Genomic DNA, 6,789 nt, shown 5'->3' on the forward strand with positions numbered 1-6,789 from the left:
GGAGGAGTTTGGTTTATTTTCGTTACACATGAAAATGTTTTGTGGCTCTGCTGTGAAGATTACTCACCAGTTACTACAAATTTCAGAAGAGAGATTCAAGAAAATGAAACTATTCTTGAAGGATCTGACACTGATTAATCTTTCTTTGGGCTTGTGTATCTTATTTGTGAGTCCTGCTGCTGCTCCATACTGCTTTTTACAGTACTCCAGGGCTTAAGGAACCATCTGCCTTTTGGACTGTGCTTGTTGTGGTAACCTCAGGCATGAGACGGATGTTGTGTCATCCTCTTAGTTTCACACATTCAGTTTTTTGGTAAACAGTTTTACCATGGAGATTTAATAGATATGGAAATCAAACTGGTCTGAAAAAATGGTTTATTCTTCATTTAATTTAGAAATAATGTTGATAAGGAGAATTTGTTACTTTGGGAGGATAAATGTAATTGGTGAGTGTTTAGACTTTCAAATACAACTCCACTTTTGACCAAGTGGTTAATTTTTCAGGTTAATAATTATTTTGTGCTATTTATTCAAAGAAAAAAACCCTAATCTGATTTTTTTTGTTGTTCTCTATTTCTGCCTTCAGATACCTTGGCTCTTGAGCTGTCATGAGCCAAGTATGTTTCATCCTAAAACTTATTATTAGAGTGTCTTTATACCCTGGATGTCTTCCAGATCTAGAGCTTGAAATAATAAATTTTTATAAAATTCTATTTTTGCACAACCTTTTACTGTCAGCTTACAGGTAAACTTGTAGAAAATAGATACTGGCTACCAAGAGAAATGTGTTAAGTTAGAAAACAAAGAATTTCATCTCCTCTCACTAGATTTTATGATGGTGAAACAATAAACTAGGCTTACTACCTACATGGGGTTGTCTTCAAGGAGAAAACTGAAATATGTCATGCAGTCATAGCTTTTAAAAATGATACTAAGATCTCTGCAGCATGTTTTTTCAGCCACCTTGAGGGATACAGGTATGAAATATGGTAGAGTTTTGCCATTCATCTGTTGGAATCTGAAAAACCTGTATTAATTAGTTGCACATTATACACATTACAATGTAACAAATATTACAGTCTAACTTCTTTCTCTCACCTGTACTTACACTTAGTTGTTTAAACAAATTCTTTTCAGCTGGTCTTATTAGAGTGGACACTAACAATGTTTACCTTGTTTTTCAATTTACTCTGTATATGTGACTAAAAACTTCCTAATTGTATAGACATATATATATATAGAGTGAGGACAAGAGGATGAGCTGTTAAAAAGCCACACATGAAATCCCTCTATTGAGTACCAGATGTAGCCTTGATAGCCAGAGCTTAGGAATAATTTTTTTTCTAAAACCTGGTGATGTAAAATGGAAAAAATTGAATAACAGACTAATGATAATTACAGTTCAATGTACTGCTGGACTGTACCAGAACTGAGTTTAAAATTATTATTCTCTAGCAATTTATTGTCCTTAGTAAACTGTCAAGGACTCAGATATAAAATAAAATCATATGCAAGATATCTACTTTAAAAACTCAGGCATGTGCCCCATTCAAGTTGAAATCATCTTGAATTTACCTAATCTTAACTAATTTGATGTGTTTTGCCAGGGTCATATGGAGGAAGTCTAAAAATAAAATTTTTAAAAAGGGGGGGAAACGGTAAAGAAAAAAGTCTGGTCAAGTTCCTTGCCTTGGATGCAAAGTTGACATGCTTCTTACTGAAATAATAATTAGAAATTTAAGTATTTATGTGTTACTTGTTTTTTTTCAATAACAAATAGTTCATAGATGTTGATAAAGCATCAGACTAGAGAGGCTGTAAAATCTATCTTCCATCTTAACCATTTAGTGAGTCCATCTTGGCTGGAATGGAGCAAACTGAGGTTTAAATCCCTTTTCTGAGGCAGAAAGAGCTAAAACCTGATTCTCTCTCACCTTGAATCAGAATTTCTCTCTTGGGTAATAAGAGCTTTCTTCCTGACAGAAAAATTAACTCTGACACCTTATCTCCATCAAAAAATTTTCTTTTGGGTAGTTTAATAGGAAAGCTCCTTAAGAACTCTCACTTCACCTAATTTCCCAGCTGTACTTGAACAGTGAAGTTATTCAAGGAGTGAATTATATTCCTGAGATGGAGAAATATGAATTATTTAGTGTGCACAAATGAAAAGTCATGTAAACTGAGGATGCTGAAGAACCATTGCCTTTAGCACTTCCAAGTCCTCAATAAGGATCTGGTCATGGCAAACCTTAAGCAAAAATGCAAGAGATAAGAGTATTTGCATCTAAGGGAAAATGGGGACTACTGAACTTCAAGCTGTAGCTGCTGCCTGGAAAACCCCTGCTCTGGCAATTGTTGGATGAGGACTATGCCAATGGTGTGCTGGGTTTCTACTTAGTAAGGCATGTAAGTCAGTCAGTCTGGTCATCAGCTGAACTTGGAGGCAGAGCTAAAAGTTCATTAGAAAAGCGAAAGAACTGTTTCCTTGTAAATGATACAAACACTCCACTGCCTTACCACAGCACTAAACCTATTCTGCCTGCTCAAAATGACATGAAAAATAATAATGAAACCTGAACTTTGACTGGGCCAATGCACTCTAATTCTGTGGCCTTCCAAGCCCACCCTCACCATAAGATGGGTGTTTGGGGTCAGAAGTCCTAATGGACACACCCAGAGTAGGATTCTGGGCAGGTGTATTTGTGACTAGAGTGGACAAACACTTGAAAACAAATAGGCAGTTTCCTGGATACTCAGAGAAAAGGGGAGTTGTGCGTTATGGGTGTAGTAGTTTACACTTGTGACAGAATCCACAAGTGTAAGCCCAAGATTGTTTGCAGAGCTGCTGTTTGGGAACAAACAGGGTTACATGGCACTGACCTAGACTAAGTTTGAAGTAGAACTAGCTAATAAGTGTGTAAAAGGTTTCCAGATCATCAGCAGCATCTCAGGTATTGTGCACCTTTATTTACACCATTTCTTGCACGATAGACCTATTCCTTATCTGCTGCAGGTGTAAACTACATCATCTTCTCACCCACACCAAAAGACTTTAAATGTGTGCATTTTACGCTAATTTCCTCTCCAACAAAGTGCATTCTATGTGCTCAGTAGCCGCCTGTTTCATCAGGTGCTAAAAATTTTAATTTTCTCTTGCCTTGCTGGCCACCATTCACCCTCCTTAAGTATGCATGAGTATGTGCTGTCACTACTTCCGTGCAATTTATTGCAGACAGTGGAATCTGGAAAATGTATCTGTGTCTCCCCTTACTTGCAGTGTCTCCTGTGGGCTGCTCCTACAAGGTAATTTATTGTCACATCTCACTTCACCCCACAGAAAGAGCTGAAGGGCCCAAACACAAGAAACCAAAAAATGCAAGATGGTCCACAATTGTGAATTGTAATTTGTCAGGGCACACATGGAAATCCTGAAATATTAATAAAATTAGCCTTTTCAATTTGATGAAGCTGAACACAATGCATCAGAAGAAGCAATCAAAATTTGCTTTAGTTTCCTGGATACGAAAAAACAGTAGTTTTGTTGGTGACCTGTGTGTGAGATACTCCCCAAGGAAAAGGGGAATTGCTGGAATTAGAGACCAGTTATAGGAGGTGAAAGAGGAAGATTAATGTTAAAGCTATGAAACAAAGTAGAGTGACTTCAAGCCAGATGTGAAATTTTGCAGTATTAAAAATTGAAAAAAAAAAGTGGGTGTAAATTTACTTGTAACTAAAAAGCAGGTGTTTCCAAGTGTCCCTCCTTCAAAGCCCTCCCGCCTGATTCCTACGATAGTTGATCACACAGGTGGAGAGATTCTCACAGACACAGCAAATTGCTCAAAAGCACTTGCACAAATAATGTTGGTCCAGAGAGGACCAAGGACAGATGTAAGTAAATAACAGTTCTTGGCACACAAGCAGAGCCTGAAGTTGCACAGATGGCTACATTAGAGCCCACAAGCACATGGAAATAATATCAAAGTTCTTCAGTTTGTTTTATGTGTTAGTAGATTAGAAAATGTTATTCAAATTACATTTGGAGGAAGCACAGACACAACATGAATCAGTTATAAAATTGCATTTTGGCAAGTTCATATTAATTTAGGTATGTTACTTTTGGTAGAGTTAGGAGAATAATTGAACCCTTAAGGTATTGTAGCCTAAGCAGACACATAGGTTTAAAAATTATTATCTAGACAAGCCAGGTGGTAGCACTGAGATGCACCAGAGACTGCTGCTGTCAGTCCTCAAAATGAAGACACAGGAGCTCTGTGGTGAAAAAGAGCTTCAGAACAATGAGCTGGAGGTGAGGCAGGAGAGGCAATACCTGCTTCTTTCTAGTGAAATGCTAGTTAGTTATTGGTAACTATTAAATGCAAGCATCACAGTTAGGGGAGGGGTTTGGTGGTGGGGTTTTTTTGTTTCTTTTGTAAATAACCCTTTGCTTCACTAGATAGTTGTTTTTCTACTTAGTGCAACTGGTTTTTATGGTTTGTGAAACCTTTGTCACTCCTACTCTGTCTGATGGAGTATCATGTTCCTGGAGGCTGCCTCTCACCATGGCAGTGGTAGCAGAGGTGAGCTCTATGTTGGCTGGTGGACAAGAAGTGGAGGAACAACTCCTGAATTAATTTCAGTGCATACCTATAATGTTCTTTTTCCTTTTTGCGTGTGGCTGAACCATCTTTTGGGATGCCAACAGGAAAAACAACTCCAGACAGTGTCTTGGATGACCTTGCTATTCTCATATTCCTTTGCAATAACAGCAAGCCAGCCACAGCAACACTGCCAGATGTCCCCACAGGGATATGGGCTGAGATTTGAGCCAGTTGCAGAGCAAGGAGCATCTCTGGTTGTTGCACACTTACCTTCAGTTTAGCTATGAGATCCTGAGGATCTCAGGTGTTAGAAGGACCATAGCAGGTTTGTAGGAGTCAATGCAAAGTTCCCGGCTGGTTGGAAAGTTCTCTCTTGGGCATTGTTATCTGTTCAGCAAAGTTGCCCCTGTGGTTTCACCTCTGTGTGTCATTCTTCACTTGCTCAGAAATGAGGCCTCTTAGCAGTTGTTAAATATTCTCAGAACAAGGCCCTAAGCCAATGTCCATTCAATAATAATAATAATTTAAAAATTGTCTCTGACAGCAAGCAAAATGCATGAGTAGCCCCCTTCCAGTGAATTTAGGTTCTGTACGTGTGATTTTTCTTCATGCTTGTTTTGTATCTCTAGTGTTTGTATGACTTTCACAGGACCTATGAAGTGATTTTTGTCTACTGTTTTAAACCAGACTTTGTATATAAGTTGCATTTCTTCATTGTAACAGGAAATATTTTTTTAAATTTTTAATAACTGTCAAAATAGCAGGACATCAATTAACTCATGTTTACCCCATAGGGGATGATTCCTACTTGATGTTTACTACCAGCTGATGCTAATGAATGTGCTTTGTTCTTGTCTCACTGTACAGTGGAACAACTGACATCTTGCTACCTCAAAATCAGCTTTTTGGACACAACTGGGAGTGGAAGCCAAGAAAACTCTTCATGAAATAGTTATCTGTGACGATGCAGACAAATAGCTCCTAGCAGGGATGAATTGCCATTAGGCAGCAAAACGGGAGTTTTACAATTCATGAAGATTTCCTTTGCATTTTTTTCTTTAGGAGGTATCCAAGGCAGCCTAACAAGCATTGCAGAAGGAAAAAATAAAACCAGGTAATTCTAGAAGTTGAGGTTTTTATTCACACTGAGAGAGAAATTCTGGTGTGTTAAAGGCATGCATTACTCTGCTGTACATGACCCCTGGGAGAAGAGCTGGGTGCATGCTGAATGGATTGTGCATAAAAAGCTGAAGCTGTTTAACTAAAATTAATAATGCATATAGAAAAATTGACTGGAAAACTGGCCAGAGAGTAAGCAAACTGCTGACCTACATGCACATCTGAGATGAAGTGGTATTTGGTTGGTCTCTTATATTTGAATGAAGAGCAAAACATTTTGCAAACAAATAAAACTGAACTGAAAGTCCAAACTTTCATTTTATACTCTTTACCTCTCTGTCTCCGATGCTGTAATAAAATGGCTACAGCCTCTACTCTCACGTAATCCTTTCCGAAACTTAAAACCATTAGGTTTTATCTTTCTATACTTTCCTTTTGAGAATAGGCATCTTTTTCTGCCAGCAATCCTCAGTTTAGCTCAACATCTATTTCAGTATTGATTGATCCTGCAGTCATCTATTCCAGGTGAGAAAAGCATTGTGGTGAACCATGGTGGCTGTACTGGGGTTGCAGCATCCCTGTGCTCAGAGGCAGGAGGAACAGGAGGGGAAGGATGCAGGAGCAGGTGGGATCACAGACAGGCTCTCCACTTTGCCAAGAAGGGCTTGGTGGTATTGGAAAAGAGGCCATGACTTGTATAAGGGATGTAAACCTTTAGTGGCTGGAGTTCAAAATCCACACACAGCTTTCCATGAAGGTATTTTGTCTTGGCAACAGTGAAATACCTTTACTTTGACCCCTCACCAAGTCCTGTATTTAGCATTAGCAGTATTGTAAGGCATCAGTATTAAAGCATGCCCTAATAATAGAGGTTGCTAGTAATAGTGACAGAAGTATCAAAGGAGGATCTGGGTGTAATTAATGCTCCACTTTTGTTTTCTGAACTAGTACATCCTGCTCATTAGAGAGCTGATGTTCAAGAGCCACTGTGTGAGCTCAGAAGTAGGAGTGAGGAAGGATTGCAGAGCTGCTGTGTTGTGGGCAGGATGTATTGCTTGGAGAAATGTGCTGC

The sequence above is a fragment of the Lonchura striata genome, chromosome 4 (assembly GCF_050655825.1).
Source record: "Lonchura striata isolate lonStrDom1 chromosome 4, ASM5065582v1, whole genome shotgun sequence".
Taxonomy (NCBI): Eukaryota; Metazoa; Chordata; class Aves; order Passeriformes; family Estrildidae; genus Lonchura; species Lonchura striata.